Source organism: Danio aesculapii, chromosome 20 (genome assembly GCF_903798145.1).
Source record: "Danio aesculapii chromosome 20, fDanAes4.1, whole genome shotgun sequence".
Lineage (NCBI taxonomy): Eukaryota > Metazoa > Chordata > Actinopteri > Cypriniformes > Danionidae > Danio > Danio aesculapii.
In genome coordinates this window covers 10,033,435-10,061,406 of record NC_079454.1, presented here as the reverse complement: position 1 = coordinate 10,061,406, position 27,972 = coordinate 10,033,435, and the positions used below count along the sequence as shown (strand labels likewise).

The window sequence follows — 27,972 nt, the reverse complement described above, 5'->3', positions numbered from 1 at the left end:
CGTGGGACTCATCCCTTAGTCGGCGGCCTAAAGGGGGCCTTTCAAAGCTGCTGTTGACCAAGTCTAGCTGCCGCTCAGCTCATGCTCTTTTCCTCCAGAACTGCTATAAGCAGCCAGGAACGGTCATCAACAGTGTAGAGCTTCTGAGACAAGTCAGTTCTCTACACCGGATTCACGCTCAGAAAAGAACATCAACACTCTTCATCGCGGTTTGGGAGACACAACACTTTAGAAACACATTTCCTAGTGAGAAACTATAGAAATGATCCCTGAAAGTATAGTCTTAATCTTCAGTCAGCAAAAGCAGCTGGAGTCTCTTCTGTCACTCGCTGTCTCACTGACGGAGAAGCTCTCAAAGCCATGAGAAGTTCAATTCAATTCATCTTTATTTCCACAGTGCTTTTTACAATGTAGGTTGTGTCAAAACAGCTTAACACAGATGATAAAAACAGAGTAAAAGCCGTAATATTTCAAATTGGGGAGCATTCCAGCGATTCAGGCAAGAATAAGACAAGTGGTAGAATGCTGGTGTAAGTTCAAGTTAAGTTGAAACTGCTTCCATTTAGTATAAATGTCACGGTGGAAGTTAAGTTCAGTTTATTTCAGATCAGCGCGACGCAAAAGTAAGTCACTGCTGAAGGCCGATCCGCCGAAGAGAAACTCCAGCGTTGCACAGCTCCAGCAGTCCCAACCAAGCAAGCCAGAGGCGGCAACTGTGGCAAGGGACCAAATAACATCCAACTGCAGACCCACACGTTACAGGCCACAGCAGATTCAGACCGCTAGATCCAGGCTGGATATATTTCATAGAACCAGAACTCTGCCACTTGCCGGAAATGAAGAAAAAACTTTGAGAGCATCCAGGCTCAGCTGGCCACGGACAGTTCTCCTCTGACTAAATGTATTGTGCAGAGCTGCAGTCTGGATGTCGGAGGATTCAGAAGGATGGTCGTCCGTTCCGGAGAAGGTGCAGGCCAAGTAGGTCACAAGGTGGGTGTTCAGACTAGCCGACGAGATCAAGGCGGAGACTCGTCTGTCACTGGGGTCTTGCACGAATCCCATGTCGTATGTTCTCAACTCATCGACGGCCACGACAACCATCTGCTCAGGATACGGGCCGAATTGACAATTGTGTACACCTAAGGAGACAGACTAACATGACGAAATGGAGATGTACAGATGCTTTAAATGGGGCCTTCACACGACAGCTTGTCATCAAATATCACGCAACGCCGCCGATGAAGACTCAACTGAAACGCTATCAACGGTGAGGCGGTTTACTAGGTTTTTTGCATGGGATGTTTTTGTGTCCTATCATCAAGGCCTCTGATTTATCTGAACTCAATAATAAAACTAAAGGTAATAGTCATCCAAGTTTTTATATCAGCTATACAACCTGTTCATTTTGTGAATTCGTACAGGTTTTCAGGTTGTGAGGAGATCTGTGAATGTGCGGCATGTCAGTGGCAACTAATTCCAGGGTTTTTCTTTTTATAATGCTATCGCCTAGTGGTAACACATATAACGTAAAGAGCAAAGGACCAAGAACTGGAAAAAACAACAACAATTCCATAACTAAAAATGTTGAGTTTTTAATCTGCAAATAAACATGCAGATTGACTAAAGCCAGGGGTACATTTTTTGGAGGAGTTTTTTTTGACACCAAACACCTTCTATTCTCACTCGCACACTGATTATTGACATCACGACCAAAAAAAATGTATAAAACTTTAATCGCGTTTATCACGATGTAACAACTCGCGGATTAAAATCCTCCCGTTACTTCACACTCAACCGTTCAAAGAAAAAACAAAAATAAAAAACGAGACCTCAACACTAAAAGTCAACCAACACACTGACAGTAACGAAAAGCCATTACAACAGCCTTTCAAAGCTGCTGTTGACCAAGTCTAGCTGCCGCTCAGCTCATGCTCTTTTCCTCCAGAACTGCTATAAGCAGCCAGGAACGGTCATCAACAGTGTAGAGCTTCTGAGACAAGTCAGTTCTCTACACCGGATTCACGCTCAGAAAAGAACATCAACTCTCTTCATCGCGGTTTGGGAGACACAACACTTTAGAAACACATTTCCTAGTGAGAAACTATAGAAATGATCCCTGAAAGTATAGTCTTAATCTTCAGTCAGCAAAAGCAGCTGGAGTCTCTTCTGTCACTCGCTGTCTCACTGACGGAGAAGCTCTCAAAGCCATGAGAAGTTCAATTCAATTCATCTTTATTTCCACAGTGCTTTTTACAATGTAGGTTGTGTCAAAACAGCTTAACACAGATGATAAAAACAGAGTAAAAGCCGTAATATTTCAAATTGGGGAGCATTCCAGCGATTCAGGCAAGAATAAGACAAGTGGTAGAATGCTGGTGTAAGTTCAAGTTAAGTTGAAACTGCTTCCAGTTTAGTATAAATGTCACGGTGGAAGTTAAGTTCAGTTTATTTCAGATCAGCGCGACGCAAAAGTAAGTCACTGCTGAAGGCCGATCCGCCGAAGAGAAACTCCAGCGTTGCACAGCTCCAGCAGTCCCAACCAAGCAAGCCAGAGGCGGCAACTGTGGCAAGGGACCAAATAACATCCAACTGCAGACCCACACGTTACAGGCCACAGCAGATTCAGACCGCTAGATCCAGGCTGGATATATTTCATAGAACCAGAACTCTGCCACTTGCCGGAAATGAAGAAAAAACCTTGAGAGCATCCAGGCTCAGCTGGCCACGGACAGTTCTCCTCTGACTAAATGTATTGTGCAGAGCTGCAGTCTGGATGTCGGAGGATCCAGAAGGATGGTCGTCCGTTCCGGAGAAGGTGCAGGCCAAGTAGGTCACAAGGTGGGTGTTCAGACTAGCCGACGAGATCAAGGCGGAGACTCGTCTGTCACTGGGGTCTTGCACGAATCCCATGTCGTATGTTCTCAACTCATCGACGGCCACGACAACCATCTGCTCAGGATACGGGCCGAATTGACAATTGTGTACACCTAAGGAGACAGACTAACATGACGAAATGGAGATGTACAGATGCTTTAAATGGGGCCTTCACACGACAGCTTGTCATCAAATATCACGCAACGCCGCCGATGAAGACTCAACTGAAACGCTATCAACGGTGAGGCGGTTTACTAGGTTTTTTGCATGGGATGTTTTTGTGTCCTATCATCAAGGCCTCTGATTTATCTGAACTCAATAATAAAACTAAAGGTAATAGTCATCCAAGTTTTTATATCAGCTATACAACCTGTTCATTTTGTGAATTCGTACAGGTTTTCAGGTTGTGAGGAGATCTGTGAATGTGCGGCATGACAGTGGCAACTAATTCCAGGGTTTTTCTTTTTATAATGCTATCGCCTAGTGGTAACACATATAACGTAAAGAGCAAAGGACCAAGAACTGGAAAAAACAACAACAATTCCATAACTAAAAATGTTGAGTTTTTAATCTGCAAATAAACATGCAGATTGACTAAAGCCAGGGGTACATTTTTTGGAGGAGTTTTTTTTGACACCAAACACCTTCTATTCTCACTCGCACACTGATTATTGACATCACGACCAAAAAAAATGTATAAAACTTTAATCGCGTTTATCACGATGTAACAACTCGCGGATTAAAATTCTCCCGTTACTTTACACTCAACCGTTCAAAGAAAAAACAAAACTAAAAATGAGACCACAACACTAAAAGTCAACCAACACACTGACAGTAACGAAAAGCCATTACAACAGCCTTTCAAAGCTGCTGTTGACCAAGTCTAGCTGCCGCTCAGCTCATGCTCTTTTCCTCCAGAACTGCTATAAGCAGTCAGGAACGGTCATCAACAGTGTAGAGCTTTTGAGACAAGTCAGTTCTCTACACCGGATTCACGCTCAGAAAAGAACATCAACACTCTTCATCGCGGTTTGGGAGACACAACACTTTAGAAACACATTTCCTAGTGAGAAACTATAGAAATGATCCCTGAAAGTATAGTCTTAATCTTCAGTCAGCAAAAGCAGCTGGAGTCTCTTCTGTCACTCGCTGTCTCACTGACGGAGAAGCTCTCAAAGCCATGAGAAGTTCAATTCAATTCATCTTTATTTCCACAGTGCTTTTTACAATGTAGGTTGTGTCAAAACAGCTTAACACAGATGATAAAAACAGAGTAAAAGCCGTAATATTTCAAATTGGGGAGCATTCCAGCGATTCAGGCAAGAATAAGACAAGTGGTAGAATGCTGGTGTAAGTTCAAGTTAAGTTGAAACTGCTTCCGTTTAGTATAAATGTCACGGTGGAAGTTAAGTTCAGTTTATTTCAGATCAGCGCGACGCAAAAGTAAGTCACTGCTGAAGGCCGATCCGCCGAAGAGAAACTCCAGCGTTGCACAGCTCCAGCAGTCCCAACCAAGCAAGCCAGAGGCGGCAACTGTGGCAAGGGACCAAATAACATCCAACTGCAGACCCACACGTTACAGGCCACAGCAGATTCAGACCGCTAGATCCAGGCTGGATATATTTCATAGAACCAGAACTCTACCACTTGCCGGAAATGAAGAAAAAACCTTGAGAGCATCCAGGCTCAGCTGGCCACGGACAGTTCTCCTCTGACTAAATGTATTGTGCAGAGCTGCAGTCTGGATGTCGGAGGATCCAGAAGGATGGTCGTCCGTTCCGGAGAAGGTGCAGGCCAAGTAGGTCACAAGGTGGGTGTTCAGACTAGCCGACGAGATCAAGGCGGAGACTCGTCTGTCACTGGGGTCTTGCACGAATCCCATGTCGTATGTTCTCAACTCATCGACGGCCACGACAACCATCTGCTCAGGATACGGGCCGAATTGACAATTGTGTACACCTAAGGAGACAGACTAACATGACGAAATGGAGATGTACAGATGCTTTAAATGGGGCCTTCACACGACAGCTTGTCATCAAATATCACGCAACGCCGCCGATGAAGACTCAACTGAAACGCTATCAACGGTGAGGCGGTTTACTAGGTTTTTTGCATGGGATGTTTTTGTGTCCTATCATCAAGGCCTCTGATTTATCTGAACTCAATAATAAAACTAAAGGTAATAGTCATCCAAGTTTTTATATCAGCTATACAACCTGTTCATTTTGTGAATTCGTACAGGTTTTCAGGTTGTGAGGAGATCTGTGAATGTGCGGCATGACAGTGGCAACTAATTCCAGGGTTTTTCTTTTTATAATGCTATCGCCTAGTGGTAACACATATAACGTAAAGAGCAAAGGACCAAGAACTGGAAAAAACAACAACAATTCCATAACTAAAAATGTTGAGTTTTTAATCTGCAAATAAACATGCAGATTGACTAAAGCCAGGGGTACATTTTTTGGAGGAGTTTTTTTTGACACCAAACACCTTCTATTCTCACTCGCACACTGATTATTGACATCACGACCAAAAAAAATGTATAAAACTTTAATCGCGTTTATCACGATGTAACAACTCGCGGATTAAAATCCTCCCGTTACTTCACACTCAACCGTTCAAAGAATAAACAAAAATAAAAAACGAGACCACAACACTAAAAGTCAACCAACACACTGACAGTAACGAAAAGCCATTACAACAGCCTTTCAAAGCTGCTGTTGACCAAGTCTAGCTGCCGCTCAGCTCATGCTCTTTTCCTCCAGAACTGCTATAAGCAGCCAGGAACGGTCATCAACAGTGTAGAGCTTTCTGAGACAAGTCAGTTCTCTACACCGGATTCACGCTCAGAAAAGAACATCAACACTCTTCATCGCGGTTTGGGAGACACAACACTTTAGAAACACATTTCCTAGTGAGAAACTATAGAAATGATCCCTGAAAGTATAGTCTTAATCTTCAGTCAGCAAAAGCAGCTGGAGTCTCTTCTGTCACTCGCTGTCTCACTGACGGAGAAGCTCTCAAAGCCATGAGAAGTTCAATTCAATTCATCTTTATTTCCACAGTGCTTTTTACAATGTAGGTTGTGTCAAAACAGCTTAACACAGATGATAAAAACAGAGTAAAAGCCGTAATATTTCAAATTGGGGAGCATTCCAGCGATTCAGGCAAGAATAAGACAAGTGGTAGAATGCTGGTGTAAGTTCAAGTTAAGTTGAAACTGCTTCCATTTAGTATAAATGTCACGGTGGAAGTTAAGTTCAGTTTATTTCAGATCAGCGCGACGCAAAAGTAAGTCACTGCTGAAGGCCGATCCGCCGAAGAGAAACTCCAGCGTTGCACAGCTCCAGCAGTCCCAACCAAGCAAGCCAGAGGCGGCAACTGTGGCAAGGGACCAAATAACATCCAACTGCAGACCCACACGTTACAGGCCACAGCAGATTCAGACCGCTAGATCCAGGCTGGATATATTTCATAGAACCAGAACTCTGCCACTTGCCGGAAATGAAGAAAAAACCTTGAGAGCATCCAGGCTCAGCTGGCCACGGACAGTTCTCCTCTGACTAAATGTATTGTGCAGAGCTGCAGTCTGGATGTCGGAGGATCCAGAAGGATGGTCGTCCGTTCCGGAGAAGGTGCAGGCCAAGTAGGTCACAAGGTGGGTGTTCAGACTAGCCGACGAGATCAAGGCGGAGACTCGTCTGTCACTGGGGTCTTGCACGAATCCCATGTCGTATGTTCTCAACTCATCGACGGCCACGACAACCATCTGCTCAGGATACGGGCCGAATTGACAATTGTGTACACCTAAGGAGACAGACTAACATGACGAAATGGAGATGTACAGATGCTTTAAATGGGGCCTTCACACGACAGCTTGTCATCAAATATCACGCAACGCCGCCGATGAAGACTCAACTGAAACGCTATCAACGGTGAGGCGGTTTACTAGGTTTTTTGCATGGGATGTTTTTGTGTCCTATCATCAAGGCCTCTGATTTATCTGAACTCAATAATAAAACTAAAGGTAATAGTCATCCAAGTTTTTATATCAGCTATACAACCTGTTCATTTTGTGAATTCGTACAGGTTTTCAGGTTGTGAGGAGATCTGTGAATGTGCGGCATGACAGTGGCAACTAATTCCAGGGTTTTTCTTTTTATAATGCTATCGCCTAGTGGTAACACATATAACGTAAAGAGCAAAGGACCAAGAACTGGAAAAAACAACAACAATTCCATAACTAAAAATGTTGAGTTTTTAATCTGCAAATAAACATGCAGATTGACTAAAGCCAGGGGTACATTTTTTGGAGGAGTTTTTTTTGACACCAAACACCTTCTATTCTCACTCGCACACTGATTATTGACATCACGACCAAAAAAAATGTATAAAACTTTAATCGCGTTTATCACGATGTAACAACTCGCGGATTAAAATCCTCCCGTTACTTCACACTCAACCGTTCAAAGAAAAAACAAAACTAAAAAACGAGACCACAACACTAAAAGTCAACCAACACACTGACAGTAACGAAAAGCCATTACAACAGCCTTTCAAAGCGCTGTTGACCAAGTCTAGCTGCCGCTCAGCTCATGCTCTTTTCCTCCAGAACTGCTATAAGCAGTCAGGAACGGTCATCAACAGTGTAGAGCTTTTGAGACAAGTCAGTTCTCTACACCGGATTCACGCTCAGAAAAGAACATCAACACTCTTCATCGCGGTTTGGGAGACACAACACTTTAGAAACACATTTCCTAGTGAGAAACTATAGAAATGATCCCTGAAAGTATAGTCTTAATCTTCAGTCAGCAAAAGCAGCTGGAGTCTCTTCTGTCACTCGCTGTCTCACTGACGGAGAAGCTCTCAAAGCCATGAGAAGTTCAATTCAATTCATCTTTATTTCCACAGTGCTTTTTACAATGTAGGTTGTGTCAAAACAGCTTAACACAGATGATAAAAACAGAGTAAAAGCCGTAATATTTCAAATTGGGGAGCATTCCAGCGATTCAGGCAAGAATAAGACAAGTGGTAGAATGCTGGTGTAAGTTCAAGTTAAGTTGAAACTGCTTCCGTTTAGTATAAATGTCACGGTGGAAGTTAAGTTCAGTTTATTTCAGATCAGCGCGACGCAAAAGTAAGTCACTGCTGAAGGCCGATCCGCCGAAGAGAAACTCCAGCGTTGCACAGCTCCAGCAGTCCCAACCAAGCAAGCCAGAGGCGGCAACTGTGGCAAGGGACCAAATAACATCCAACTGCAGACCCACACGTTACAGGCCACAGCAGATTCAGACCGCTAGATCCAGGCTGGATATATTTCATAGAACCAGAACTCTGCCACTTGCCGGAAATGAAGAAAAAACCTTGAGAGCATCCAGGCTCAGCTGGCCACGGACAGTTCTCCTCTGACTAAATGTATTGTGCAGAGCTGCAGTCTGGATGTCGGAGGATTCAGAAGGATGGTCGTCCGTTCCGGAGAAGGTGCAGGCCAAGTAGGTCACAAGGTGGGCGTTCAGACTAGCCGACGAGATCAAGGCGGAGACTCGTCTGTCACTGGGGTCTTGCACGAATCCCATGTCGTATGTTCTCAACTTATCGACGGCCACGACAACCATCTGCACAGGATACGGGCCGAACTGACAATTGTGTACACCTAAGGAGACAGACTGACATGACGAAATGGACATGTACAGATGCTTTAAATGGGGCCTTCACACGACAGCTTGTCATCAAATATCACGCAACGCCGCCGATGAAGACTCAACTGAAACGCTATCAACGGTGAGGCGGTTTACTAGGTTTTTTGCACGGGATGTTTTTGTGTCCTATCATCAAGGCCTCTGATTTATCTGAACTCAATAATAAAACTAAAGGTAATAGTCATCCAAGTTTTTATATCAGCTATACAACCTGTTCATTTTGTGAATTCGTACAGGTTTTCAGGTTGTGAGGAGATCTGTGAATGTGCGGCATGACAGTGGCAACTAATTTCAGGGTTTTTCTTTTTATAATGCTATCGCCTAGTGGTAACACATATAACGTAAAGAGCAAAGGACCAAGAACTGGAAAAAACAACAACAATTCCATAACTAAAAATGTTGAGTTTTTAATCTGCAAATAAACATGCAGATTGACTAAAGCCAGGGGTACATTTTTTGGAGGAGTTTTTTTTGACACCAAACACCTTCTATTCTCACTCGCACACTGATTATTGACATCACGACCAAAAAAAATGTATAAAACTTTAATCGCGTTTATCACGATGTAACAACTCGCGGATTAAAATCCTCCCGTTACTTCACACTCAACCGTTCAAAGAAAAACAAAAATAAAAACGAGACCACAACACTAAAAGTCAACCAACACACTGACAGTAACGAAAAGCCATTACAACAGCCTTTCAAAGCGCTGTTGACCAAGTCTAGCTGCCGCTCAGCTCATGCTCTTTTCCTCCAGAACTGCTATAAGCAGTCAGGAACGGTCATCAACAGTGTAGAGCTTCTGAGACAAGTCAGTTCTCTACGCCGGATTCACGCTCAGAAAAGAACATCAACACTCTTCATCACGGTTTGGGAGACACAACACTTTAGAAACACATTTCCTAGTGAGAAACTATAGAAATGATCCCTGAAAGTATAGTCTTAATCTTCAGTCAGCAAAAGCAGCTGGAGTCTCTTCTGTCACTCGCTGTCTCACTGACGGAGAAGCTCTCAAAGCCATGAGAAGTTCAATTCAATTCATCTTTATTTCCACGGTGCTTTTTACAATGTAGGTTGTGTCAAAACAGCTTAACACAGATGATAAAAACAGAGTAAAAGCCGTAATATTTCAAATTGGGGAGCATTCCAGCGATTCAGGCAAGAATAAGACAAGTGGTAGAATGCTGGTGTAAGTTCAAGTTAAGTTGAAACTGCTTCCGTTTAGTATAAATGTCACGGTGGAAGTTAAGTTCAGTTTATTTCAGATCAGCGCGACGCAAAAGTAAGTCACTGCTGAAGGCCGATCCGCCGAAGAGAAACTCCAGCGTTGCACAGCTCCAGCAGTCCCAACCAAGCAAGCCAGAGGCGGCAACTGTGGCAAGGGACCAAATAACATCCAACTGCAGACCCACACGTTACAGGCCACAGCAGATTCAGACCGCTAGATCCAGGCTGGATATATTTCATAGAACCAGAACTCTGCCACTTGCCGGAAATGAAGAAAAAACCTTGAGAGCATCCAGGCTCAGCTGGCCACGGACAGTTCTCCTCTGACTAAACGTCTTGTGCAGAGCTGCAGTCTGGATGTCGGAGGATTCAGAAGGATGGTCGTCCGTTCCGGAGAAGGTGCAGGCCAAGTAGGTCACAAGGTGGGTGTTCAGACTAGCCGACGAGATCAAGGCGGAGACTCGTCTGTCACTGGGGTCTTGCACGAATCCCATGTCGTATGTTCTCAACTCATCGACGGCCACGACAACCATCAGCTCAGGATACGGGCCGAATTGACAATTGTGTACACCTAAGGAGACAGACTAACATGACGAAATGGAGATGTACAGATGCTTTAAATGGGGCCTTCACACGACAGCTTGTCATCAAATATCACGCAACGCCGCCGATGAAGACTCAACTGAAACGCTATCAACGGTGAGGCGGTTTACTAGGTTTTTTGCATGGGATGTTTTTGTGTCCTATCATCAAGGCCTCTGATTTATCTGAACTCAATAATAAAACTAAAGGTAATGGGAAGTCAAGAGTTTTAATTATGTTTTAATTTGTATTTTGAATAATATGAATCTAATTTAAACAAATAATTACTCACGCTAGCTAATGGCTACTGGATCACCTTTACTCTGCAATGGTTGCCTCTAATTTAATTGTCCAATAAGCCAATAAGCTTACCACAGCCCATGATAACGCAAATAAACTCCGAGTTTATGTTGTCATATTTTCATTGTCTTTTTTGTTGTGTCTAGCTTAATAAAGAAAAATAAGTTCAGTATCCTAATCACAGTTTAAAAATGCTTATTTTTATATATTTATTGCTGAATTACAAGTTCAGTTTTCGAATGGCCTCATGGCAAAGTGAATGATTTCGGATTTTTGACACATTTTTGCAATTTATTTATTTTTGCAAAATGGTTGGATACTCAAAATGTCACTTGTTAAATAAATTACTATATTACCAGAGATCATAAATATAAGAAACTAGCTATTATACACTTAGTTTAAGAGTAGACACTGAGGTCCACCCTATTTAGGTCCACTCATTTTCTGGCCCTTGGCTGCATATCGAAAGTGACTATAATAATTGAATGGATCTAATAAATAATTTAATGTGCGTTTTGAATATAAGACCTTTGTCTATAGGCTGTGCTTTTGTTGAAACCTCTTCTTGGTCGGTCGCAAATCTTTTTAAATGCATTAAAGGGCAGCGCATATCTTAGCCTTACCCTGGAGTTAGTTCACCCTCTGCCTATGCTTGAGCACCTCCAAATGCTGTTTACTGTAACTTCAGCAGGTCCGTGCATGTGAACAAAAGTGCCAATCTGATTGGAGGAGAAGGTTTTGACGCGGCGCGTCAAAACAAAAAAATGAGCATGAGGCGTTTCTTTAAAAATGATGCTTTTACGCCTGGCGTTTTGCGCGTTGGTGTGCACGATCATATTGCCCTTTATTTAGTCATGAGACGTTAAACGTCGACGGAAAACGTGAGCAAAAAACTTCTCGGTGTGCACGGGCATTAAGAAAATATCGTTTTTTAACATCAAGCATTGTTTTTAATGTCTAAAAATGAATGGAAGTGAATGAGACCGGAAGTCTCATGCCAAAGAGATGCAAATGGCTGCGCCCACTCATACGCGAAGAATAAGATGAATAGTATCTGACATGACGGAGGAGATAGTCCCGCCCTGTCTTCATGTTTCAGTTAAAATTGCACATTTCAAAAGCATTTCTGGTGACCAGTGATATTTTTCTGAAAACTGTTTTCGAGATAATTAGATAGTAATATTAAAAAGGAAAGAGAAATCTTTGAAATATAGATCTTTTGTAACAAATGCATTTGTCATTTTGATCTCCCTTGCTGAAACAAAAAAAAATACATTTGTTAACACACTCCATATACTTTACTTTGGTATTCTAAAACTAATGCTTTTGTTTTTTCCTTTCTATTCATTCATTAATTTTTCTTCAGCTTAGTCCCTTTATTCATCAGGGGTCGCCACAGCGGAATGAACCGCCAACTTATCCAGCATATGTTTTACACAGAGGATGACCTTGCATCTGCAACCCAGTACTGGGAAACACTCATACACTGCCACATTTACACATACACCACTGCCAATTTAGTTTCCCACATGGAAAGAACCTATATGAGGATATATGCGCAAATATGAAACCTACATGCAGTATATATGCACATAAATGATAATATATATGCTGCATATATGCGTATATATGCCACATATAGGCAAAATTGAGGTGCAAATATATGCATATACAGGCCATATAGGTCTCCTGTATTGCTTTTTACATCCAAATATAAGCCCTATATGTACCTACAAGATATGTCTCCTATGTAGCTCATATATCACTTTGGCAACTGTCATACATGATGCCTAGCTCATATTTTCTATTACCAAGGCAATAACTTATAACTAACTAAATGAAATGCAAACAAATGTATGTATGTGCAAACACTTGAAATTGGTATCACATGTAATTGGCATGTTATAGAATTTTACTATGGAAAATGAGCAGTGGTGGAAAGAGTACTGAAAATCATACTCAAGTAAAAGTACTATTACTTGCCTAAAAATGTAGTACGAGTAAAAGTATCTGTTGTAAATATTACTCAAAGTATGAGTAAAAAGTAGACCTTTTAAAAGTAGTGAGTAGTGAGTATTACGCTGTAAAAATCTGATGCACTTACATGTAATTTGTGGATGTGTGTAAACGTAATATTCTGTAGTGCCCAGCAGGCTAAAGACACTAATATTAGGTTAGATTTAGGTTGTGATGTCAGGTGACCAAAATCTTGCCAGTGTCTAAGGACAACATTATTTTGATGTCCAATAACAACATCAAATGACATTGATATTTGGTTGATTTTGGAAATTAGATTTGTTGTAAAGTGACCAAAATCCAATGTTGAGCCAACATCTTAAGCCAACATCATATTGACATCAAATACTGACATTTATTTGTCAGGTATGGCAACCAAAATCCAACATCTGATAGACGTCATATTGGTAACATCCACACAATGTCAAGCTGTAACATCATTAGACGTTGATATTTGGTTGATTTTAGGTTGGACGTTGGACATTGATGTAGGTCTGACGTTTGGTTATGATGTCAACCCAATTTTCTTTTCCAAACAAAATGCAACGTCCCCATGATGTTGGGGTATAACGTCAGTCAGACGTCAGGTTGATGTCTTGTGCCTGCTGGGTTTTTAAGACCATTTCGGTCATTATAAAGTATACATCCGTCATCTTCTTATCAGTGACATGCATCTAAACAGTCTCTGGGTCAATGCATGTAAAGATTTTAGACATCTTGGACACTTTTAATGCTTCTAAACAGTTTGCTGCTACTATAAATTGCCCATGTCTTGAAATCTTGAGTTCATTATGATGCCTTTTACCTTCTATGTGTGATTTGATTGGACGGGAATCGCAGGACTGATTTCTCTAATCCCCATAGACAAGAAAAAATAAAGTAGTGACTGCAGGTTGAAGGAACCCCCTTTGTATTTTTATTTATATATTTATTTATTGATTTTTGTTTTTAAATATTTTCTAAATGATGTTTAACAGAGCAAGGAAATATTCACAGTATGTCTGATAATATTTTTTCTTCTGGAGAAAATCTTATTTGTTTTATTTTAGCTAGAATAAAAGCAGTTTTTTTAGAATCCATTTAAGGTCAAAATTATTAGCCCTTTAAGCTATATATTTTTTCGACTGTCTACAGAACAAACTATCGTTATACAATAACTGGCCTAATTACCCTAACCTGCCTAGTTAACCTAATTAACCTAGTTAAGCCTTTAAAGGCCCGTTTCCACTGAGTGGTACGGTACGGTTCGGTTTGGTTTGCATACCGAACCGTACCATACCACTTTTTCGGCACCCTGTCGAAAGGGTACCAAACACGAGAAAGGGTACCAAAAGGCGGAGCTAGACGCGCAGCTGAACGCTATTGGTTTACAGAGATACGTCATTCGCTTACGCAAAAAGCCAGAATGAAAACAAAAAAACCGCCATGTTTGAAATACACAGCCGAGAGATTACAGCGGAATTATAAATACATATAATAACGAGCCATGGTCGACCTGGGCTCAAACAAACCTTGTCGTCGTCTTGATAAACAGCCACAAAGCCATGGAGTAGAGCAGATTTACCCCGTGCCGCGTAGTTTTTTTACAAGGCAGTCTGAGGCGCGAGCGGTTTCGCTTTCTTCCTTGCGCTCGCCGCGCGTCTATATCTGAAATAACAAACTTCTTGAGCTGATGATAATAACGTGCGCTTGATTATTGACGTGTTTTTGAAACCCGATCCTGTCAGACACTGACAAACGCGAGAGTGAAGCGCGGAAAAAACAAAGGAGAAGCCAGAAAAAAGGAGCACATTATTTTTTCAGCAAACGTGAACAAACTGCCTTGTTTAACTATTATTGTTATTATCACTTTTTGGACTAATATGAACTCAGAATGATGGAATTGTTCTCTAACAGAGGCTACATGTGCTGCTGAAGATTATAGACACAGATGAGAAGTTTACACTGACTGTAGGCTATATATTGTGTTGTTTTGAACCTAAATACGGACGAAATGTCTGCTGTGAGTTCTTCTGTAGTTGATAACATATCGGCGACTGTAAGGGGCTGTATGTGTTTATATATGTTTATTTATTTAGTTATTTAATATAATTACAGACGTTACAGTAGGCTGTTTCGCACTGTCATTGATCTGCAGTTATAATCAACTCATGTTCATTGAAAAGTTAGTAATAAACATTTCTACACAAGTATTTATGTGTATGAAGCATCTGTTTTGTGAGAAGTGCTTTTCATATGATATGTAAGCGACCTGTACAGCTTTATTGTAGACATTTCATCCAGTGAGAATGACGTCGACTGAAACTTTGTCATACACCACGCCCACCAAAAGGGTACCCTTGTTAGTGGAAACGCAAGCTTGATAAAGGTGACCCGTACCAAACCGAACCGTACCGTACCAGTCAGTGGAAACGAGCCAAAAATGTCACTTTAAGATGTATAGAAGTGTCTTGAAAAATATCTAGTAAAATATTATGTACTGTCATCATGACAAAAATAAAATAAATCAGTTATTAGAGATGAGTTATTAAAGCTATTATGTTTAGAAATGTGTTGAAAAAAAAAATCTTCTCTCCGTTAAACAGAAATTGGGAAGAAAAAAAACAGGGGGGCTAATAATTCTGACTTCAACTGTATGTCAATTATAGATATTGTGTCCTTTTGATTCCGATATAGTGTGGTCCAAATGTCAGACAATATTGTCCTTACCCAAATGTTATTTATGCAGACAGAGTGAACTGTAATAAGTTAATGCTTAGACTGCAGGAAGTAAATTGTAGCACTTGTGAGTGGTGTAGGAGGGACAATGAGAAAACAGACACAGCCTCCACCTCTGATTGAAATAATATTTGTGCATGGGTTCGGTTCACTCTCACTCTGTCAGCCACTAGGAAGAGATCAGTCATCAAATCACCACTTTACCTGTATTTCTGAAGAGAGAGAGAAGAAAGAAAACAGGAGGACTAGTGAGAAGCTACATAATGATCAGAGGCAGACTGGGACACATTTTAAACCGGGAAAAGTTATTGGAGGTCAGGCCAATGTTGAATAGCAGGTGGGGGGGGGTTTGGGCGTGATGTTTATAAAAAGTGGGTGGGGGTAGAAGCATGGTGTTTTTGAAAGTTTGGGGGGGGGGGGGTGTTCAGTTCGCCCCTGTTAATGACCTTCAAGCTTTAAGGGGAATTAATATTACTGCATATTCTGCCACATGTATATTTATTTTTATATATTGATATAGTGGAGAGGAGAGTAATGGAGATGCTCCGGTGTTTAAGCAGCAGTTGTCCGTGATGGGGTGCCGTCACACATTTCTTTTGGTTTATTTTATAATTAAACTGGTTAAGATGTTCGCAGATTCCCGCCACCTTCCCATCAACCGTGAGTTTCAATACAGGATAATGACATTGCTGCATTCACAAATCACTCAATCCCATCACAAATCCCAGTCTTAACTACTCATGAACTCCTTATGCACAACTGTTTAGTGCATTTACAGTACACTGAATAACAATAGAAATTTTCTATTACAAAAGTGTTCTGTCAGCATCAAGAAGAATAGTTTAAACACAGGAGTTCATCAGTAGTGAAGGATGAGGTAATGATAATGTGCTCCTTCAAGTAAAGTCATGATATAATTACACAGTAACAGCTCATGAGTTCATGTTGGTTACATTTCGCTTAAACTATTAAATATATTAGTTAACAACATGTACTAACAAGTATTAAAGGTAGCCGTTTTTCACACATGAACTCATGTGTGAACTCATGTCTAGTCCATGATTAGAGCATGCCTTAACTCATCATTAATTCATAATAAAGTAATGTTTAGTTTACATATTAATACGTCATTATTCATGTACTGTTATTGTAAAATGTTATCCACTTTAGTTGTCGCAATTCATGCTATTAACTACTGGCTTATTACCTGCCTCTTTTTAAGATATTAACTGTTGATTAGTAGTTATGAAGTATGATCTTATTCGGCACGCCTAATCCGACCCAAAACATAAACCCAACTCCTACCTTACTATTTATTTATAAACAGCTAATTAGTAGTTTATTAAACTAGTAGTGTCAGTTAATGATGTTTTAAACTGTAAATTGTGAAGTGTTAACGTATTATTTTTGGTAGGGCTCTGCCAAGGGAAAATGATGTGTTCACTGAAAACAATAATGTAACCATATGCAAATGCTTTTTACCCTCCCTTTTTCTATTTGTGCAATGAGAGAAATGTGAAAAATGAGAAAAAGATTCTCATTTTTCACACCTTCATACTGTCATATTAAAAATGCAATCAATCAATGAATGTCAACACAAAAATCAAATTATGCTGCAGCACTTATGCTAAAAGTTAACTTTTAATCCTGTCTAAACATAAAGGAACTTGTGCTTATCCTGGATGCTGCAACCTATATATTAAAATGATGTTTTCATGTCTCAGAAAGATTCACAACATTTAAACATATGTCATAAGGCAACAAGCTCCAGAAGGTATTGGTCATGGTTAGGACCATTTGCCAAAGCTGTAGATTAAAGGTTATGTAAGAGGCTAAATTATCATTTGCATTATTAAATTATCATATTTGTTTAAATGGCAAAACATGTCTTTTTGACTCAAGAAAGTCCATACTGACTCCAAAGGCAGATACTGATAAGATCAGGGCATGGTATGTGGACTTTGGGAGTTTTACGATGAGGTCACATTTTGATTGGTCAGTTTGAATGTCTCAGCATTTGGGCTTTAGTCACATGGTCAAGAAAGATACAAAATAGGTGGTAAAACGCTGCTCTTTTCCTGGCCTGTCTTTTCCTGGTCTGCTTTCCTGTTCTGCTCCTCTCCTCCTCTGGAGTCTATCTTCTCTGACTCTACTGCAATCAGGCTAACTTCTGGGCCTGCGCTCTTTGTCTCTCTCTCCCTCCCCCTGTGTCTCTTCTTCTACCTCTGGTAAGTTTAATTTTACATTTAAGCTGGGTACAATTTATATCATATGTTTTATCATTTCATATTTGATCATTTTATAAAGTTATTTTGTAACTAATTCAGTTGTACCCATAGAGAATTATTGTCATTAAATCATTTCATTTTCAAGTATTTGTGAATTACTTTTGATTTAACATCAACGCTTAATTGCTCCATATTGCATTCAATACAATCACATAATATCAACGCTCTCCCACATTTATAGCTATTAATAATGCTCTTATTTCCGTTTTAGTATAAGATTGCAGAAGAATGGTTTGACTAGAATGTACAGTTTTTTACAATCAATAATGATCATTTTTTTAGTCATTTGGCAGAACTACATTTCGAACCGCTGTGGTTAAAACCCATTCTTACAGTTAATATAGTGTTAAAAAAAACAAACAAACATTGGTTTCTTGCACAGAGTTATGGTTTCACTAAAACGGCACATATTTTAACCGTTTTTTTTAATTCAAAATAAGTCTCCAGAATGTGTCTGTAAAATTTCAGCTTAAAACACCCATCTGATTATTTATTATACCTTTCCTAATATTGGAATTTTCTGCTCTAAACACAATGTAGCTGTTTTTGTTGCCTGTGCCTTTAATGCTAGTTCTCCCTGCCAACATTCCCATGTGTCTGTCAGAGTGTGCCTCAATCTCCGCCTCAGCTGTGTCAGATAAACAGCACAGTGACCGACATAAACGAAGCAGATCTCACGAAACGTTTGTGAGAAATACGACAGTAAGAACTATCCCAATGATTATTTAATGTATTTGTTGTGGAATTCAAGCCTTTCCGCAATGATGAGTCACAATGTTGTTACAAAATTCACATACACACACTTACATTGCGCGCATTTAACTTTGCACTGTTTTTGCAGCACAAATGTGACAGGATACACATTAATATCCACCGCTGTATGGATATCCATTATGTTAATGTACAAAATAAACCTGATTTAACTCTACAACCTGGGATTGAAGCATCTTTTTCATAATTATACTGACATGCGGCTGTGGTGATAAAGATGGTAAAATCACTGTAATTCATAACAAACATACACTGTTTTAAAAAAGTTTTAAACTTGTAAAACTCATTGCTGATCACATTTGATGATCACAGAGAGCTGAACAGATCTTTTAATCTCAGTTGCTTTGCGCATGTCCTGTCTTGTGGATATGATTATACGCATTACTATGGAGACATGTTAATACATGGCTGTCAATCAATTCGGTGGGCAGGGAAACCGCTCTCCTACATCACATTGCAGTGGGCCTCAAAATGAGAGGGATTTGGATCCTGTTTTAACATCAGGAAATTAAATAAAGAGACTTATTGTCTGCAAATCACCAATATGACTGTGGACACACTATACCTACACACACAGTTTTGTCCAAACAGCTTCAAAAAGATGATTTTCACCATAGGTGCCCTTTAATAAGACCTCAACAGGTATTCATTTTGGTTTGTCTGTATGTTTTTTGTTTGCTGTTTATTTGACTGTCAAGGTGTCCACAGCTGTTGATTTGCAGTTTATGAATCCAATATCACAGCTAATCATCTACATCAGACATGTCAAACTCAGGCCCGCGGGCCAATTATGGTCCGCACTACAATTATATTTGGCCCGCGAGATGATTTCAAATATGTATTACATCTGGCCCGCCGGCCCGTTATACAGCGCACGTACCGCTAAAGGTGCCTACACATTGAATGCGTCAAGCGCTGGGTGGCGTCAGCGCAGCCATTCATTGTGTATGTGCGACGTCAGTGACAAAGCGCAAGTCCGTGCTGAGGCGCAGAGCGTCGCGCAAGGGTGGCGTTTGACTCCCGATTTAAAATATTTTTAATTCGAGCGTCAAAACGTTGTGACAACATCTACGGGCGGCCCATATGAGAGCAGCTGGTGCCAGGAGTTCCCGATGTGGAGCAGGCAGCTAAGCTTAGCTGCTGCTAAGCGATAGAAGGGGCACTGCCGTCCGCGACACTACGTATTTAACTTTATTAAAGGGACACCACAGAGAAAACTTTGCTCTATCGCTTAGCTTAGCTTAGCAGCGGGCTTACTGCTCCGCATCGGGAACTCCGTCCGACCTAAAAATCAGCTTCTCTCCTATTGGCCGCGCCCAGATATCGTCACGGAAACCTGGCTCATTCCCTGGCAGCAGGGAAACCTGGCTCATTTTTTGTGCTGCCAAGTCATGAAAGAGCAGACCGCTACCGCCGTGATGCCTTTTGCACAGTTCGCTGAAAAACTCATTCTACTTGGCACTGAGTTTGCCCGACGATTTGCCGACTTTGAAGCCCAAAAATGTAGATTTGAACTTTTTAGCAACCCCTTTACGTTTGATGTGAATAACGCACCAAGCAATCTCCAAATGTAGCTTATTGAGCTGCAGTGTCATGACACGCTCAAGTCAAAATATGACTCTGTCGGTGCTGCGCAATTTCCACCTTACCTCCCTGACACGCTGCCCGAACTCCGTGCCCAAGCTGCGCAAATGCTTTCTATGTTCGGGAGCACATATCTGTGCGAGCAACTGTTTTCGTTGATGAAGATGAACAAAACACCACATAGGAGTCGTCTCACCGATGAACACCTTCATTCAGTTCTGAGGATTTCCTCTGCGCAGAGCCTGACTCCAGAAATTGATGCACTTGCATGTAAAAAGCGGTGCCAAGTATCTGGCTTGGACCCATGTGCATCATCAGAGAAAATGAACAGTGAAAAAAACTAAAATGGATAAATATTATTTTATTTACTGATGGCATGGTCTGTTCAAAGTTGAAAGAGATATTTTTTTTAGGTGTTGGCCTTGATGGTCTGTGATGAAAAGATTTAGGTTACAATTAAAATGAATAAAGTTAAAGATATAAGCCTGATATTTTTTTCAGTTTTTATTTTATTATTTTCTTAAACCTGTTCTGGTTTCACTATTTAAGCAAAAATTGTAATATATTAAGATGGTTAATACAGTAGTTTGCTGTATCTTAAAGATAATAAAAACATAAATAAATTAATAATAAAAATTTGTCTGGCCCTCGACAATGTTCTTTTTTTTAATTTTGGCACTCTGTGAATTTGAGTTTGACACCCCTGATCTACATCGTGGATTATAAATTAACTGCAAATTGCTATATTTAGTGAACTAACTAACTTTAAGATTTACACATTAGAAAACTTACTTTTAATTTTAGGGTAAGCTTCTGTTAGAAATTGTGGCTTTGATCCAAATTATATTGTTTTGGCGACTGTCTCTGTACATTCAAATAAGGTATCCCAGCCCTCTTTTCAAATGGGGATGAGGCTACAAACATCTCTGTATCGGCATATTCAAAACAGAACTAACATTGTCAAAAATGTTTAAAGAAGTGACTCGGAAGAAGGCATTCTATGGAGATTGCAGTGTTCAATTTGTACCCTAAAACTTGATATTTATAATGCATGTTAGTTCCTGACATTATCTTTAGCTTGAATTTATGGCTCGAAAATTTTAATGGTGGATGGCTGCTTCTCACTCAGGGCTGTTTATGCTAATGAGGGAGAGAATGCGCCTCTGATCACATATACAACGGGAGAATGTCAATCAAGGTGTTTCTACAGACTGTTTTCATCAAGTGTGATTACAAAATTTATATATAGAAAAATATATATAGAATATATATATATTTTTTACCATTAGAAGCTGGCTATATGCGCACACTGTTGCCACATAACTGCTTAAACCCCTTATGAAAATGATTTTTGCATAATAGGTCTCCTTTAAAAAAACAGCTATTCCTCTTCTTTTATTAAAAGACAGAATCAGATCTTTGTCTAAAGCAGAACACTTAAATTGACCAACCATTGTGGGTCTTATAATCCTTCATTGTAATGAAAATAAAAGAAGCTTTATGTCGAATAATGATTCTTTGGATAGTTATACTCCAAAAGGACTAAAACAAGCCGAAAATCATTTCCACGGGACAATGGAAGAGGATTGTCTGATACCGAGAGGCTTCTGTGTAATTTCTGAATCACAGAGGGCGAACAAAACTGAAGCACTTTTATGTGTAATGAATACAAAAAGAGACAAGATGAAAGCCGAGATCTTTTATCTTTGGTGATATTGAGGTATAAAAGAAGAGTCTGAGACCTGGCCAACCCGTCCCGAGATTCACAGAGGTTTCTCAATTCCACTTTCACATTTTAAGAATAGAGAACTGAGCTGAACGGATAGTTCAACATCAGACATGTTTCTTTGGCTTTGAAGAGCCAGTGGATGTTTATGCATTTATTATTCATACTCATCGTTTTATCTCCTGCCCTCCATCCTCTCAGACACTGCGGCTGTCGCAGATGTAAAAGACACAAACCTTATGAAACCGTAGCCATTTCAGGGTTTTCTTTCATGGCATTTTGGGGTTCATATGGGTTGTTGACATGACAAAAAATGTGCATAATTAGAATTATAATGATTTAAAATGCAGTAAATTGTTAGATATTATAAAGATGGGTGTCCAACAATGAAGATAAATCACTCTAGCGCTATTTGTATATTAATAAGAGCTGTTTTTCTTCACTTTTGCCATGTCACACCATGGAATGCATTTAAGGTACAGTTCAGTTAAAATGAAAGAATTGATAGAGTTAGTGATGCCTTATATTTTCTCAAACTCCAGACTACATAGATATGACTATTCTTCTTCAACAACAACAACAAAAAAGGTTTTTGCTGCATTATTGTTAACTAATATTTTTCCATAATGTGAAGAGTTCAGTAGCAAAAACTTCTAAGTGGCATCAGAGATTTTCTTCTAAAATGAGCATTTATTTCAGCCTCCTGTATGCGTGTTCTGTAATTTCAATTTTATTGCAAAGAATATGTTCACTTTCTTACTTTTAAAGTGAAATAATTGAACGAGGCTGAGAAAAACTAGAAGAACATTTTTAGACAGCACGATTCTTCATATAACATGGAAACCCTTAAACTATTTTTATGAATTCAGTTAATTTGGATTCTTAAATTGGTTTTATACCAGTCACATTGATTTCATTCTCAATTCAAGATGACAAAGAAGAAATCAAGTTTGTATGGATTGTGCACAGGTCACTGCCTGTATCATCCTTCTGGACTATAAATTCCATTACACCTTGCATTCACACACCAGTTTAAATTTTACACTAATTACACACAGCTGAAGGACATTATCACAAATTACATGGACTTAAATTTATATATATATATATATATATATATATATATATATATATATATATATAATATCAGACTGTAAAAATTTCCTTGTTCTGTTAAACATCATTTGGGAAATATTTAAAAAAAGAAAAAAAATTCAAAGGGGGGCTAATAATTCTGACTTCAACTGTATATATATATATATATATATATATATATATATATATATATATGTGTGGGTGTGTGTGTGTGTGTGTGTGTGTACACACACACATCTCTCTCTCAACCCGTTGCTGAGTCTTGTTTACTGTTGTGAATATTTCAAAAGCAGTTTTCCTTTTTTTGTTTCTGTTTATGATCTTTGGACTGATGATCTTGTTTGTTATTATCACCTGTCTTGACCTAACACCTGTTTATTTGGTTTATTTGGTAGTGGTGGGCAAAGCGAGGCTTCATAAAACAGTGAAACTGTCGAAGCAAATTTGTCGAAGCTTCGAAATGTTTTGAAAACTGTCTCTACATTGACACCTTGTGGTCATTTTCTGTATTGCTCTGGAAGAGCTTGAGCAAAGAAACAGTTTTGCAAATTGAGGTATTAAACCCCACGTTGAGGCTTCAGTCTGAAGCGGTGAGAGTTCCAGACTAGCATGCTGAGATATGGGTTCAAATCTAGGGTGATGCAGCTATAGATATTAGTTTTTAATGCTCTGTTCTTGTTACATGTTATGTTTTAACATTGGTCTGACAGGCAAATCAACACTTTGTGAATAAATATGTCTTGTTTTGGTCATAAGAAGTAACATTCCAGATCATTTCAGAGTATTTGTACAACTCGGGATTTGAACTTGGGCCATTTGCACAGTTGTGTACACGCACAGTCCACTAGACTACATGAAATTTTTTTTCCGACCCTGTCAGTCAAACGCAGATTCGCCAGGTCGCGAAACGCTTCTGAAATGACTGATGCTTTGAATCGTTTGTCACATGACCTGGTGTTTCGAACAACTTTAGTCACATGACCTGGGTGGTTCGGATCATGCTTCAGTGCAGTGTTTTGAAACACTTACACTTCGGGATCTTGACACTGTGCTGAAACATCAGCCATCCCTATTATTTGGCTGTCAAACTCAGTTCCAATCTTGCTTCAACACACTTACCTGTATTTATCAAACATGTCTGAAAGACTCAGTTCGTTTGATAAGGTGTGTGTATTTAGGGTTAAAGCTAAACTGTGCTTGGCTTCAGCCTTCCAAGAACTTAGTTTGTCACCTGTAGATTAAGCTTTGGAATACTTCTTTTGCTGCTCCTGTTGACCCTTGCTTGTATGACCATCCCATTCTCTAAAAAACTAAGTTTGGATCTGTTATGTATGTGTGTCTTATCATCAAATATTCATTTATAGATCGCACATACTTCTGAATTAAATCAGCCGCACGCAGGTTAACGTTTTATCACCACTCTTTACTTCACTTGTGTGTATGAACTCCGTAACATTACAAAACTACCCATCATGCCACCTGTTCCCCGTCTTAAAGACACAGATGCAATTATAGTACATGACAGGATCCAACCCCTGTCGTCTTCCAGGAAATTGTCCTTAAAACTAGGCAATTATTCAGAGGGTAAGAGCTTCACTTACAAAGTAGCTTGAGAACAAGAGGGAGTTCAGCTGCTGAGTGTGGCATCCATTTATTATAAACCTGGCAATAATCAGAGGAGGAACAGTGAACACAAACACTGAGCTCACAAAGAGAAACTCAGAAATAAATGCTGCATGTGAGTGAGAACAGAAAGTTCATGAAAAAATGAAACAAACAAACTATTTCTAGTAACAGTCACAACATGCACAACAACTGTCAAATCACAAAATACACAAAAATTTGTCAACCTCTTTAATTAGATTTAAATCTGCTACCACTTTAGATTAAGGGTCCAAAATAATATTAATTAAGCATTAATAAATGGGTAATTTGTTCACAATTAAGCATTAGTTAAAAACAAAAGCACTAGTAATTAATGGTTTGCTAAACATTTGCTAAACAACATCCCGGATTATGCATTAGTTAAACTCAGTTAAACTTGTAAATCATGATTAACTTGTTCACAATTATAATTTGTAACATAGATGATCAAGAAAAACACCTTTTAAACGAAGAAGGACCTGTTCAACATGTAATGTTTTGATTTAGCATGAGGAGCTCACAGATTGTGTCATGAAATTATTAAAAATGCTGACTGCGTCTTAAGGCAATAGGTTTATTTAATGTTGTTAAATAAAATGTATTTGACTGCTTTACTTCTATATTATATATTGTATTATAAGTTCTGTGGCTGTCCCTAATCACACCCAATAAGTGCCATAATTAATGTGGATGTAACTTTCACTTTAGAATAGGGGGTCAAATTGTCTTTATTAGTACTATAATAATGACATTTTAGCCTTAATTAGCTGCTAACTGTGTTTATTACACTATTTTAGCCATATATAATTGCAAACCAGCAGTAATTAGACATAATTACTAGCTTGTTGTTCAGTTAACGTACACAACGAATCAAAGAAATAATATATGGCTTATCAAATTGTAAATAATGGTTAAAACAGTTATTCATGAATAATGTGTTTGCTCATGCTTAACTTATGTATAATTGTGAACAAGTTAATCATGATTTACAAGTTGTTTAGTAAACCATTAATTACTAGTGCTTTTGTTTTTAACTAATGCTTAATTGTGAACAAATTAACCCCTTTATTAATGTTTAATTAATGCATTATTTTGGACCCCTAATTTAAAGTGTTACTGAATCTTTATATATCTATTTTTTTCCACTTTATTTTAGAATAAGACTTATTTTTATTTATTGTAATAATTTTATTTAGCATCTAAGAAAGATTTTTGAAAGATTATGTAACAGTTACCTCAAAATACAGTGTTTACATTAGAATAAATTACATTAGTTCAAGCAAAAAACAATTATACTAAATTATTAATTGGTGATAGGAGTAATCATTCATTTTAAATGCAGATGTTATATTCATTGGCCAAAAAATTACATTAATGCGTGTAATATATATACAGTTGAAGTCAGAATTACTAGCCCCTCTGAATTATTAGCCTCCCTGTTTATTTTTTTCCCCAATTTCCAACAGAGAGAAGATTTTTTCAACACATTTCTAAACATAATAGTTTTAATAACTCATCTCTAATAACTGATTTATTTTATCTTTGCCATGATGACAGTAAATAATATTTGACTAGATATTTTTCAAGACACTTCTAGACAGCTTAAAGTGACATTTAAAGGCTTAACTAGGTTAATTAGGTTAACTAGGCAGGTTAGAATAATTAGGCAAGTTATTGTATAACGATGGTTGTTCTGTAATCTATCGGGAAAAAAAATTGCTTAATGGGGCTAATAATTTTGACCTTAAAATGGTTCATAAAAAAAAAATAAAACTGCTTTTGTTCTAGCCGAAATAAAACAAATAAGACTTTCTCCAGAAGAAAAAATATTACCAGACATACTGTAAATATTTCCTAGCTCAAAATATCATTTGGGAAATATTGAAAAAAGAAAAATTAATTCAAAAGGGGGCTAATAATTCCAACTTTAGCTGTACAACTGTACATTAAAAACCTTTAAATGTATTTAATGTACAAATTCCTTAAAAATTTAAAACAGAATAGTAAATTTTTTATTTTCATTACTAATTTTACAAGTTTTTGCGTAATCTCAGTGAATGTACAAGTCTAATGTTTTTAGAATCTGATGTCAAAAGCTACTAAAAGGTTAATGCTAACACATTTAGTTATAAGTTACTGATATAATATAAAAGAAGAACAGATCTTGAACAATTTCCAAATAGTTTCCCCATCTCAATGAACGTGAATCTGATGTAAACGCTCCTGAAACATTCACATCACTGATGTTAATATAACATCTGCATTAATAAGAGCAAATCTGAAGATTCTTCAAAACGTTGAGAGGTTCTAAATAAAAAAAATCCATCATTTATTATTAAAGAGCTGCTCCGCGGTGGCACAGAACCTCATAAAAAGCCGGTAAAAATGTGGTCCAAAAATACATCCTCACAAATCATCTATTCCTCGCATCAAAATTTCATGGCTGAATTTCGCAATTCTATACATATAATAAAGCAGAGCGCTTTTCATTGTTATTCGGCGGTGCTTTCCTCAAGCGTTTGACATTTATTATGGTGTGATGAAGGGAAGGGGTGATGACGGAGAACAGATGCTCCGACACACCGGCCGAGTCTCCTGAGGATAACAGCACTTCCAGGACATCCAGAGAGCGTCAGAGAGAAGAGCCTCCCGCTGCATCTCTACATACAATATAAAGAGATTAATATGCAGAGGCGTGTGATCTGTGAAGTGTGGGCACACGCTTTAAACCTTATGAGCCGCTCATGAATATTAATCAGGTGATGTAAGGTTTGCAAAGTAGGATCTGGTGGCAAACATGGATAGGCACAAGCTAAAGAAAAATTAAGTGGAAAAGATAAAAAATTATTGTGGAAAATGTGGATGGAAGATTACAAACGTGGGTGGGTGGATGTTAATTTCTTGATTGTGCGAATTACAGTGCTCAAAAAGTGCAAGATATATAAATATATATTTAAAATACATGTGAATAGGCTAATCAGTGTAGGAAAAGAAGTTGCTTCATGTTGGGGTCTGGGTTTTTTCTATAATTCTGTCGTATTTGCCCACCTTTCTTAAGTGGTTAGTTCGCTGTAAAATGAAAATTATGTCATCATTTACTCACCTTTTACTTGTTTTAAAATAAGATATTCTGCTAAAAATGTTGAAAGCCTGTAACCATTGACGTCCATAGTATTTGTTTTTTGCTGTAACGTTATAGCAGAGAAAGCTAAAATGCCGTCTAAACACTGCTTTTTCCACAGAGCTTCGTTCTGTATTTGGGCTTCCAAAGGACACGACACCAAGAGAGAAGTGCTTACAATTTAATTTTATTTATGTTCCATAAAATTATAAAAAAATATATTGCTAGCATTTGACAAAGGAGAACTTCCAGAATCTCTCCCAGTTCAGTGCTGGATTTGGCTAAAAACTCCTCCAACTGATGAAGCTGTGGATTTAAATAACCACA

The 27,972-nt window shown here is 38.8% G+C and overlaps 6 non-coding genes across 6 annotated transcripts; all 6 read right to left on the bottom strand.

Moving 5' to 3' along the window:
• Window positions 1-69: 69 nt before the first annotated feature.
• Window positions 70-285, bottom strand: LOC130213904 (small nucleolar RNA U3). Its single transcript, XR_008835554.1, has one exon. It is a non-coding gene; the product is annotated as a small nucleolar RNA U3 (small nucleolar RNA).
• Window positions 286-1,916: 1,631 nt separating this feature from the next.
• On the bottom strand, window positions 1,917-2,132 carry LOC130213902 (small nucleolar RNA U3). The gene has a single exon (XR_008835552.1). It is a non-coding gene; the product is annotated as a small nucleolar RNA U3 (small nucleolar RNA).
• Window positions 2,133-3,763: 1,631 nt separating this feature from the next.
• Window positions 3,764-3,979, bottom strand: LOC130213912 (small nucleolar RNA U3). The gene has a single exon (XR_008835561.1). It is a non-coding gene; the product is annotated as a small nucleolar RNA U3 (small nucleolar RNA).
• Window positions 3,980-5,610: 1,631 nt separating this feature from the next.
• LOC130213909 (small nucleolar RNA U3) lies at window positions 5,611-5,827 on the bottom strand. The gene has a single exon (XR_008835558.1). It is a non-coding gene; the product is annotated as a small nucleolar RNA U3 (small nucleolar RNA).
• A 1,630-nt stretch (window positions 5,828-7,457) lies between these two features.
• Window positions 7,458-7,673, bottom strand: LOC130213911 (small nucleolar RNA U3). Its single transcript, XR_008835560.1, has one exon. It is a non-coding gene; the product is annotated as a small nucleolar RNA U3 (small nucleolar RNA).
• A 1,628-nt stretch (window positions 7,674-9,301) lies between these two features.
• LOC130213913 (small nucleolar RNA U3) lies at window positions 9,302-9,517 on the bottom strand. Its single transcript, XR_008835562.1, has one exon. It is a non-coding gene; the product is annotated as a small nucleolar RNA U3 (small nucleolar RNA).
• Window positions 9,518-27,972: the final 18,455 nt, after the last annotated feature.